Consider the following 12,319-nt stretch of genomic DNA (forward strand, 5'->3'; position numbering starts at 1 on the left):
ATGCAGCATTACATGAACACCTAATTCTTACACTATGGCTGGTCCGAACAATGAGAGCAATTGTTACAATCCACCTTTTGTGTCTCCTCTTCTTCCTCACAGATTGTAAGCTTTCGAGCAGGGCCCTCATTCCTCTTGGTAAAAGTTTTGCTCTATGTGTTTATTGTTATGCTTGTTCACACTATAGGTAAAATAAGAGCGCAATAGGGTCTTATCCGGGCAATCTTATAAGGATTATTACAGTATATATTCACCCTTCCCAGGAGAGAGTCAAGCACGTAGAATCAATATGTCAGCCTGCTGCACATCCAACGGTCCACAATGTGGTGACCGCCACATCATTTCTTTGGAATAAATTTTTGGACTTTAAGTGCGCTGCCAGACAAATTCCATATCCTAAAGTCCAAAAATTTATTCCAAAGAATTTATTTTTATGCTGTAATGTATATTGTCTGTACAAGTCCCCTCTAAAATGTAAAGTGCTGCAGAATATGTTGGCACTACTATAGTAATAAAATTATTATTACTATTATACAACATGAGTGGGAAAAAGCAAGGTCATGGAGGAAGGGGGAATAGGCTTAGTGTTCGATGCGTACGTGGGTTAGGAGGTAATGTTACTTTAAGCTCTACTGAACAAACACCGTCTAATCCTATCCAAAAACAACTGACAACATCTGTTACTGGATGGACTACTTGACTCTTTGGCAGCCACACAGGGGTACGCCTTGCAGCAGAAGGCCAGAAAAAGCATGTGTTCCAGTGAATGGCAAATTCTGCATCAAGTGGCCTCGCCTCCTCTTCCTCCACCTTAACATCACACACAGTACAATCCTAAGTTGTGGCATCCCAATTATCCTTGTTTCACCCCACGTATCCAGCCACCCAACAGACTGGTGGAAACAACAGATGGGCAAGTCAGCAGAGCTGTTCGCAAATTCTATTCCATGGGCATGAAAGGTCGGCTCCAAAGATTCACAGAATCAAGAGGAGGAAAGCATTTTCACCGACTCCCAAAATGTTTTCTGTTATGATTGGGTCACCGAGGAGGAGAGCAAGCCCAAGCTAAGCCACAGACAACCAGAGAGGTTGGTAACTAAGCGGATTGCAGACCTCTGATCCTATCCACACAACTAGCAGTAGCCGTGGAGCGTGCCTACGATGATCCTAGACGCCTCGGCACAACCGGAGAGCTAACTAAGCCTAAAGCAAGAAATGGGAAATCTAAACTGCCCCAGAGCAGACCCCAAAGGAATAGATAGCCCCCAAACATATATTGTCGGTGAGACAAGATGAAAACACAAACGCAGGTAGGAAAATAGACTGAGCAAACGATGGGGCCCACACTGACCAGACAGGACAGTTCTGAAAGCAAAGCAAAAAGAGGCCAATCTAATAAGGGACAAAAACAAACTGGCACAAGCAGTAACATATGGATGGTGATTCAGCACAGCCCCAACCGGAGCTGGCTGACCCACACAAAACTGAAATAGACAAAATCAGATCAAATGAAAAAAGAATAGCAAATGAACACTTAGCTGAACATGCAGGGACTGAGCTGGAAACTAAAACCTCAGGAGGCAGGAAGAAAATCACCAGCAGGGATAGAGGGAGTCGGCTGTCTTAAATCCAGTCTGAAACCCCAGATCTCCAATCGTCATCCTCATTATCAGGTGACAAGCCTCTGTCAATCAGATCAGCTCCATTACCTCCAGTAACCACCAGAGGGAGCCCAGAAAGAGAACTCGCAACCCCTCTGTCAATTTGACCAGCTCCACTACCTTCAGCAGTTACCAGAAATAGGCCAGAAAGCTAATTCACAACAGTTTTCCTGTTGGATCCTGGGCCGGACGAAGTAGGGTCCGAGCAGAATCAGACTCATCACCAGACGTTAACGTCCGGGGATGAAGGTGATCCTAATGAGATTCAGATATCTGAGGTGCACATGGAATGTGCTGTGCTCTCAGGGCAAGGAGTGGGAGAACCGAAAGGATGATGAGGTTGTAGATCCCACCTGGTGTGAACTCAGAGGCAAGCAGATGAGTAACTCAGCACATAAGGTGATGGAAGAGGAATAAGAGGAGGTTACGCTGCAGCTTCCCGCACAAGCGTAAGGTGATGCAACCACTTCAAGCACTGCATCCTCAGCCACAACTCTGGCGGTAGACAGCAGCAGTCACGGGTCTGCATTTCGCAGGGGCAGCAAGGGTTGCTTAGCCTGGGCCTTTTTTAAGACCACAAAGGATGACCCAAATCACACTATCTGCCAACTTTGCCAAAAATTACTCAGTAGAGGGGAAAATTGCAATAAATTGACTACCACCATGCATGAACCAGCACATGCCGATCAACATGAGTTAGTCTGGGAATCTCACTGCTCTAAAATGTATACTAGCGGACCTCGCCCACCACCAGCTGTCAACTGCATATGTTGTTCTTCCTCCTTCGTCACCATGGCAACCATGGCAAGAAAGATGTACCTGCACTTACACCAGCATGTAGCAGACATCATCCATTCCTTGAAAAAAATCTATGTCTGTCAGGGTGCATTTCACTGCTAACACCTGGATGAGCAAAGATGGGCAGGGGAATCACATCTCATTGACTGAGCACTGGGTGATTCTGGTGGCTGTGGGGGCAGGAAGGCAAGAGGCTGCTCCAAAAGTCTTGGAATCCTCAAGGTTTGTGGGACAAATCTCTGTATCTAACACTGCTTCTGTCTCCTCCACCTTCTCTAGGGCCTCCAACTTCACCCTCAATCTCTCCGTTAATGAGACACTTGTTCCAACAGTGCAGCGAGAATCCCCTCCATCTCTGTACTGCGCAGCCAGGGCTCACCGCAATCAGGCAGTGTTTAAATTAATATACTTTGGAGATCGCAGTCACACAGCTCAAGAGTTGTTCAAAGCTATCCAGGCTGAGTTTGAGCAATGGCTATCTCCACTGAACTTGGAGCCAGGGAAGTCCATGAGGTCGCAATAACGATGCAAACCTGTTGATGACCCTACACCAGGGCAACCTCACACACATTGATTGCAATGCTCTCATTCTCAACCTGGTGGTACAGCAATTTCTCTGCCGCTGTCCCGGTGTAAGGTTTCTGGATGTTCCATACAGCCTGTTTCGCCCTTGTCCAAGATGAAGTCTGGTACTTCGCCCTGTCCTTGAACTTCCTGTCTGTCCTGCTATTTAAGTCTGGGTCGGGAAATCCTCCTTTACTGAGTATTTTGCTGCTGTTGGCTTCTGAGCTTCCTCCTGGCTTGCCTCTGGAGTTCATGCTGCTGCATGTTACGCTATGCTCTACCTCATCACTTCCAGCTGCCTTCAGTGCTCTGTGCTTCTTCCTGATCCTGGCCGGGGTTACCTATTGTCCAGACTTCTACGTGAGGAGCTATACATTCCTGGGACTGCTGTGGTCTGTAAGAATTTCTGACATTATTATTACTTCTTGGACTGTGCTGTGTGGGCTGCGGTGCTGGACTTGAGTGAGACTTTTCAGCCCAAATGGTACACACCTGTGTATTTCTCAACTTCCATGAAAGGTGTCGGCTCCTCTGCATATTTCTAGAATTCCACGTATAAGTGCCGGTTGCACTTTTGCTTCTTATTACTGCTGGACTTTTTTGTATTAGCGGTCGCACCCCGCTATTATGTTTGCTGGTCATTTCCATTTTGTGCTGTGCATTTCGCTGTAATTGCAGGAAAATCTCTGTTAGTTTATGTTGTACTTTTTGCTTTGTTTAAATACAGTTTGTCTCAACTTTGGTCTCAGATTCATTTTATCTCATGCAAGCACAGCGTTCTGGTGTAGCGATGTACCGCTGGAGCGCAGAGCAGAGCCAGGGAACCCCCGGCCGCTAGCGTCCTTGGATGCCGCGTAAGGAGTTAGAAAACAAAAACGGCCGAAGAAGAGATGAAGAAGAGCGAAGCTCTTTGAAACGCATTGGTTGGCACCCCTGCATCTTTCTGAGTGCCATGCTCTCTGTACTCGGTGACGTCAAACGTGGGCAGAGCTTATCGGCCATTTTTGCTTTCTAACTCCTCGTGCAGCATCCAGGAACCCTACCGTCCGGGGCTTCCCTGGCTCTGCGCTTCAGCGGTACATCGCTACACCAGCACGCCGCCTCAGCCTCGGGAACTCTGGCACCTGCATCCATTTCGGCACGTCACAGAACACTACAACGGTGCATAGCGTTGTGACCTCCAAGTGTACATGTGAGTGAGCGGCTGTATATGTTGCTGGGGCTTCCTGATGATCTGCCTACCATTAATAGGCACCCATATGTTGATTTAATCTAGTGACCAATGGTCCTACTGATATTTGGGCACTTCTTAAGCTGACACATATGTTCTAGCAACTTTCCCTCGTCCGTAGCCAGAGTGTATGGACTTTTTGATTTACATTATTTACACTGCATTTATGTAGCCTAGTTGCTCATTTGCTTGTCCACATACCATTAGGCATCTACATGTGAGCGTAAGTTGGTGGCTAATTGTTCTGTGAGCATTGTTTGTTATTTAAGCGCGGCTTCACTTTTAGTTTTATATTTATTACTGATAAGTTCGGGCACTATTCTTGTGTTGCCAGCAGCTCAGGATTTAATGCTCTATCAGTGTTTTTGAGTGCCAGTGTGACCTCTTCTTGTGTTTTTACTGTTTTCTATTAGAACAAAGAACAAGTCTGACACGTTGTGAATGACTGAAGAGGATGGTGCAGGAGTATCTCAAGCTAAATATCAATGTCATCAGGGGAGGTTTGGAACTTTTTGCATTTTGGTCTTCAAAAATGGAAGAGTTGCCTGAGCTCACCTATCATGCCTTGGAGGTTTTGTCATGCCCAGCAGCCAGCATTCACCAAGAAAGTGTCTTTAGCGCTGTTCGTGGTGTCCTGACGAATAACCGCATCTGGCTGTCCCCAGAAAGTGTAGACCGCTTAACTTTCTTCAAAATGAACAAGTCATGAATCTCCAATGACTTTTTCACCCCAGTTGCAGACTGGGCAGACTAGGCGATGGTGTAGTTTTTAGTGTGCTGCATTGATCTCACATTATTGCAGTCTGTAACACCTTTGTTATAGCTTCAGTGCCTGCTGTTGCTACGGTTGTTGATGTTACAAACATTTTTTTTAAATGTGAATGGTGTTTTTCCACATGGAGACCACATGGAGACCAAGTTGGGTCTCCATGTGGTTGGTTTCCTGTAGTGGAAGGGGTATCAGAGAATCATTATACTATTTCTACTCTTGGGAAATTGATGCCACTTTAGTGATGTGTGACAATAATTTTTGGAAGTGTGGAGACTCCAAGTTGTGTCTCCTTCATGTATTTTGCCTGTACCAGTCGAGCTCCCAGACTGGCAGGCCTGCACTTACATTCAGTCAACAACCTGTGTTACTATCCTTAAATGTTTCTAACAATAGTAGTCTATGAATCTGATATTTCTGCCACTTGAGTGGCTGAACATAAAACCAGTTTCAGCTGTTGCATGAGGCATCAGGGCTCTCAGCAAAGCAGGCTTACACCAGTACCTCACCCACTTTGCCTTAATTTAAACAAATTCAAAGATCTAAATGCTAGCCCAGACTCTGATACTTCATACATGGCCCAAGGCTGACTGCTGCTGTGCAATTCTAAAATTTCTACTGTCAGTGAATTGATCTGTCAACTACCTGTGTTACTATCTTTAAATTTTTCTACCAAAAGTAGTCAACGAAACAGGTTTGTGCTACCTGAGTGTGTGGCTGAGCAGAAAATCAATTCGAGCTGTTGCATGGGATATCAGGGCTACCAGAACAGCAGGCCTACACCGGTCTCTCACCCACCTCTTAATTTGAACTTAAATTCAAAAGTTTCAAATGTTGACCAAAATTCCTGGCTCATAAATGGCCCAGGCCTGACTGCTGCTGTGCCATGATAACATTTATACTGTGAGTCAATTAATACCACTTTTCCTGGTGTCTGCTCCTAATTTTTGGAAATGTTTGAACTCCACGTTGGGTCACCTTCAAGGGCTCTCAGAGCACCAGGCCTACACTTGTCACTCATCCACCTGTTACTGATCAAAATTTAAGCTAGAAATGCTGGTCCAAGTCTTGTTCCAGGCCATGTCCCAGTCATGCATGCTGCACAATTATACTATTTGTACTCTGGGTCAATTGATGCCACTTTTCCTAGTGTCTGCTCCTAATTTGAGCTATCTTGGCAGCTTTTTGGCACCCCTGAAGGTATTGTTTATGCAATTGGTTTTGCCTTCCATTGAATTCCATCTGGTTTGGCTATTTTCAGCGAACCGTTCGGTGAACATCGGGGACCGATGAAGGGTTCGCTCATATCTACTGATGAGCTGTCACTGCTTGTGAGGGTTGTTACTAGCACTCACTGGATAAGCTCTAGGACACAGAATAGATTCCCACCATCCTGATCTAACATCACTTCTGAGAGATTGCATATGTTCCTCACATATTATGAGAATGCAGAGCTGAGGGATTTATAGCTCCCTCCCTCTCAGATAAGCAGCACATGTATCCACTAAATAGTCCTCAGCCCCAATATATAAGGGGATGTTCACTTCAATGTAAAAATTACATAAAATAGGCTTATCATTAGTGTTGAGCATTCCGATACCACAAATATCGGGTATCGGCCGATATTCGCGGTATCGGAATTCCGATACTGAGTTCCGATACTTTTTGCATATCGAATACCGGAATCGGAAGTTCCCATAATGCTATGAGCCAGTTTGATTTGATTCAGCCAATGAGGAATCCTCAGAAGTGTGGGCACATCCTGTTAGGCATGTAGGCATGTTAACTAATGGCATGGCTGTGATTGGCTGCTGAAATGATGCCGCCATTTAGGGTTCACTATGCTGTGAATTCAGTTAGGGACAGGCTGCTGTTCAAGACTCTGAGGGACAGCTAGAGATAGCGATTTGCTATATAATATTGTGCTTTACCCAGGCTACATTATCAATCACTGTAGCTTTCTTTTGCCTTGCAGCACTGTTCACAGCTGTCTGCAAGGTCTGTGTGAGTGCAGCTCACGCTGTAGTGTGTCCTGCAGCCACCTCTGGTTGTAGGCCGCTCAGCGTGCGTCACTGCCTCATACATATTTATTTTTGTTTTATTGCTGCTCATTTTTCATTAATTCTCCTATTAGTGTGCATCCATCCGTATCCATCTACATTGATTGCAAACACTATAGGAGCGGAGCCTTTCTGCTGCCTTTCAGTGCTAGTGCCCAGTTCTCTTCACTGTTCACGGCTGTCTGTGAGGTCTCTGTGTGTGAGTGCAGCTCACGTTGTAGCGTGTTCTGCAGCCACCTCTGGTTGTAGTCCGCTCAGCCTGCGTCACTGCCTCATACATAGTCCTTTTTTTGTTTTATTGCAGCTCATTTTTCCTGATTTTTTTTTCTCCTATTAGTGTCCTTCCATCCGTATCCATCTACATTGGTTGGTTGCAAACACAATATAGGAGTAGATAGAGGAGCCTTTTTTCTGGCTTGTGCCCTGCAGCCACAGCCAGATTAGTATTAGCCTACTTTTTGAAGCCTCATCTATTGCATTGTAGGTTACCTTCCTGCATTGTAATAGCTCCAAAAAGTTTGTGATACTATCGCTTTCACATCTTTGGTCACGTCCTTTTTGTTTTTTTGAAAAAAACACGTAAATAAAGTTCACCAAACACTCCACTTGACAGTTGTGCAGGCCACGTTAGCTCATATTAAAGTGTAGTCCACACACTTTATAAAATTAGTGTTTCTTATACCTGTTAGCAGCTGTTCAGGAATAAGCACACTAAGCCCCCCTTTGTACTTTTCTGCCTATCTTTATCAGTCTACCAAGATGAATAAGACAGGGAGTAAGGCACGTGGTCGTGGGCATGGAGTTTCAGCAGGGAGAGGACGTGGGGATTCTGTGCCTGCTGCGGGCACCAGTGACTCAGCATCCCCCAGTTTTACCAGGCAACAGTCCTTTATGCGCAGCTTTGTAGGACCTCGCCGCACCCCACTGCTGCGGGACGAACAAATTGAAGCCGTTGTCGGATGGATGGCAGCTAACACATCGACTTCAATGACTTCCACATCCTCTCAGGGCCAGAGCACTGAAGAGCAACCACCTGTCTCTTCACCACCTGCCAAATTGCCCAGGCAGTCAGAGAGCCCTGGACAGGAGCCATCTCTACTTCTGTTCTCTGAATCTCTTGGCTTGGAAACAGGGGGCCAGCCAAGTAGCATTCTAGAATGTGAAGAAGAGGGAGTATGCAGTGATGCACAACTGCTTTGTCCCTCTGAATCTGAAGAGGCGGGTGGGCCAGTGCCTATGGTCAGCACACCTCAGTACGCATCAGATGATGAGACTCGGGTGCCACTTTATGGTGCGTACTGTGCTGGTGAGACTACCCAGGAGAAGCAGGTGTTTGAAGAGGGGAGAGTAAATGATGAGGTCCTTGACTCATCATGGCGTGAGGAACAGGAAGGTGGTGGGAGCAGCTCTGAGGAAGAGATTCCCTGAACTGCCAAAACAGGAGGGAGAGGGGGGGGCAGACTTGGTTGCCTGTAGCCTCCACTTTGGCACCTGATAGGAGCATTCCTCTTCCAAAACTCAAAACGGGCGCTCCCAGGACTTGCAGTGCGTGGTCTTTTTTTGACACAGTTGCAGATGATATTTGCTTTGTCAAATGCAAGCTGTGTAATCATAAAGTCAAAAGAGGGAAAAGTGTCAGCAACCTCAATACCACAAATATGTGGAAGCATGTGCGGACCAACCACGTGGTGGAGTTACAAAGACACACTGAAGACGTAGGCCAACCTACAGCACCACCTACCACGTCTTCAGCTCGTGTTGTAGCCTCTTCCTCCAGCTCAAACACAGCTGGTTCAGCTTCCTCACAGGATCACCATCGAAGAACCTCTGGCACTGTTGTCCAGAGACCAGTGACATTCCACCCACAGCACCATGTTCCCTGTCATCCTCACACTCCCAGGCCACTCTACAGCCATCGGTAGCACAGGCATGGGAGAAAAGGCAGCCATACTCGGCAAACCATCCCCGAGCACAGGCTCCGAATGCTGGCATTGCAAAACTACTGGCCCTTGAAATGCTCTCATTCAGGCTGGTGGAGACTGACATCTTCCGTAACTTCATGGCATTGGCAGTCCCACAATACACCGTGCCCAGCCAATTTTATTTCAGCGGGCAAGCCGTCCCTGCCCTGCAAAAGCATGTGGAGGTAAAAATTAAACATGCGCTACTAAACGCCGTGAGTAGCAAGGTCCACCTCACCACCGATGCATGGAACAGTAACCATGGACAGGGACGATACCTTTCCCTCACTGCCCATTGGGTAAATGTTGTGGAGCCGGGTACAGATCTTGAGAGTGGCGCTGTACATGTTCTGCCAACTCCAAGGATTGCAGGACTCCAGTCTGTACACATTGACTCATTCTCATACTCCAGTTCCTCTGAATCAGCGCTGCAGGAGCCGTCACGGTCTACCTCCACATGGACCCATGAACACTTACCCGATATGAGCACAGCCATGGCCAAACGTCAACAGGCCGTACTGAAATTAATTGCTTTGAGGAATCGAAGCCACACAGCGCAGGAGCTCTGGAATGCCATCAAACAGGAGAGCGACGTGTGGTTTGTGCCAGCGAATCTCCAGCCAGGCTTGGTATTGTGTGACCATGGCCGAAATCTGGTGTCAGCTCTGGGCCTTGGCAACCTCACTCACATCCCATATCTGGCACATGTGCTCAACTTGGTCGTGCAGAGCTTTCTGAGGGACTATCCGTATCTTGATGCACTGCTGCACAAGGTCCACATAGAGTGCGCTCACTTGCGGCGTTCCAGCATGGCAAGATCGCGCATTGCAGCTCTGCAGCGCCGATTCCGCTTTCTGTAACATCGCATCATATGTGACCTACCCACCAGGTGGAATTCATCGTTACATATGTTGGAGCAGATGTGTGAGCAGCAGATAGCAGTAATGGAGTACCAGCTGCATCAGGCGCAAACAAGTCGCACTGTGCGCCGGTCACACTTCAGCACCACTGAGTGGGCCTCTATGAAGGACATCTGCCACATTTTGCGTGCCTTCGATGATTCCACGCGGATGGCGAGTGCAGATGATGCACTAGTCAGCATGACAGTCCCCCTTATCTGCCTGCTTCAAAAAACACTGCAAGCACTAAGGGAGGAGGTTTTGGAAGTGGTGGAGGATGAGGAGTCACAAATGCCATCTGCTTCTAGACAGTCTGCGCAACGTGGTTCCTCACTTTGTGAGGAGGATGAGGAGGAGTCAATGGAGGAGGAAGACATCTCTCCAGAGGAGGGAGGTACACAATGCTTTAGTAGTCAGTATGTAGAGCGAGGGTGGGGTGATGCAGACAAGGCAAAGATGACGCCTCAAGCAGGGGACAGTGTTTCTTGGTCAGTTGGGAGTCTGCAGCACATGGTTGATTTCATGCTGCAGTGCCTGAGTAACGACCGCCGCATCACCCACATTCTCAACACGGCTGATTATTGGGTGTACACACTCCTAGATCCTCGCTACTGGGACAACTTACAAAGCCTCATAACACTGTTGAACCGGGAGCGTAAAATGCGGGAGTACCAAGACACACTGGTGCATTCCATCATGTTCTCCATTCCACCCGAGAGCAGTGCTGCTAGTGCTTTACAAAGCTGCTATGTGCGTCGAGGCAGTGGAGGAAGCTCTGCACAAAGAGGGAGCAGAGGCAGCGCCTCAGCACAAGGCAAGACCAGTATGGCCCAAATATGGCAAAGTTTTGTATGCCCGCCACAAATGTCTACACCATCACAGACGGCTCCAGTCAGCAGGAGGCAACGTTTCTCTCAGTGTACTCCAAGATGGCTCTTTCCCCTTCAAGTTTTGGGTCTCTAAGCTGGATACATGGCCAGATCTTAGCCAGTATGCATTGGAGGTGCTGGCTTGCCCTGCTGCTAGTGTATTATCGGAACGTGTCTTTAGTGCCGCAGGTGGTGTACTAACTGACCGTCGCACACGACTATCCTCAGATAACGTTGACCGGCTTACTTTTCTGAATTAACACCGCCAGTTGTTGCTCAGAAGTGCCGTCTGCACAGAGAAAAACACATGCTCCAGTGTTAGTGAGGTTCAGTAACGCCAGCTGCTCCCCTGCTGTGTGTCTGGCAATATCTCCTGCTCCCTCCACATTCATCCCAACATCAGATATTAAACTTGCTCCAATTCGGCCTTAGCCTACTCCATGAATGACCCTGGGCTCCAACACTGCCAGTTGTTGCTCAAAAGTGCCATCTGCACAGAGAAAAGCACTAGCTTCTGTGTTAGTGGGGTTCAGTAACGCCAGCTGCTCCCCTGCTGTGTGTCCGGCAAAGTCTCCTGCTGCCTCCACATTCAAACTACATCAGATATAAAACTTGCTCCAATTAGGCCTCAGCCTAAACCCTGATTGAACCTCCAACACCGCCAGTTGTTGCTCAGAAGTGCTGTCTGCACAGAGAAAAACACTAGTGTAAGTGGGGTTCAGTAACGCCAGCTGCTCCTCTGCTGTGTGTCCGGCAAAGTCTCCTACTGCCTCCACATTCAAACTACATCAGATGTTGTGAGCTCATCTGTTCACTCACCTTTTGTGTCCGAGGATCTCCCTCTTCTGGTGAAGGAAGGTAGTGAGGCTGATTTGGATGAAAGAAACCAAACACCTGATCAGGTGGACTGTGACTGGGTAACAGGAACTTCAGACTGGATATAAGGCAGCCGACGCCCTTCTGAGTGGCTGGTGATTTCTCTGCTGGATTCTTGGAGACCAGTCTGATTCCTGCTTCCCAAAGATAAGTTTTTGCTCTGCTATTGAACTTATTAGTTTTGGTTTTGTTTACCTTGTTTTTTGAGTTCAGCCATCCCCGGCCGGGGGTGTGCTGGATTCTTATTCCTTGATCAGTGTTCGCTTTTGCTCTGCTTTCAGAATATTCTGAGTGCTGATATAGGGTTTGAAGTCTAGTGACTTCAGGGTCCTTTTTGCTTATCAGTTGTGTTGGTAATATTTTTAGCAGGGTTTTCTTGGATTGCAGACAGCAGCTTTTCTGTCCTGTCCTTTTTAGTTAGCTTGGGCCCCATCGTTTGCTCAACCTATCTTTCTATCTGTGTTAGTGTTTTCATCTTATTTCACCGTCATTATATGTTGGGGGTTGCCTATAGCTTTGAGGTCTGCTCTGGGGCAGTCAGTTTTTCCCTTTTCTCTCTTTAGGCTTATTTAGATCTCCGGCTGTGACGAGGTGTCTAGGATCACCGTAGGAACACTCCACTGCTACTACT

The 12,319-nt window shown here is 47.3% G+C and overlaps 1 long non-coding RNA gene across 5 annotated transcripts in view; it reads right to left on the minus strand.

Annotated features, from left to right (window-relative positions):
- Window positions 1-12,319, minus strand: part of LOC141084197 (uncharacterized) — a 255,802-nt gene that overhangs the window by 83,795 nt on the left and 159,688 nt on the right. The window contains exon 4 of one of the 5 annotated variants that reach the window (XR_012230950.1): window positions 3,516-3,689. The exons of the other annotated variants lie outside the window; for them this stretch is intronic. This is a non-coding gene — a long non-coding RNA (uncharacterized lncRNA). The remainder of the gene's footprint in view (window positions 1-3,515; window positions 3,690-12,319) is intronic. 5 annotated transcript variants of the gene reach the window in all.

The sequence above is a fragment of the Dendrobates tinctorius genome, unplaced genomic scaffold (genome assembly GCF_039654945.1).
Source record: "Dendrobates tinctorius isolate UK_male_01 unplaced genomic scaffold, ASM3965494v1 ptg000022l, whole genome shotgun sequence".
NCBI lineage: Eukaryota > Metazoa > Chordata > Amphibia > Anura > Dendrobatidae > Dendrobates > Dendrobates tinctorius.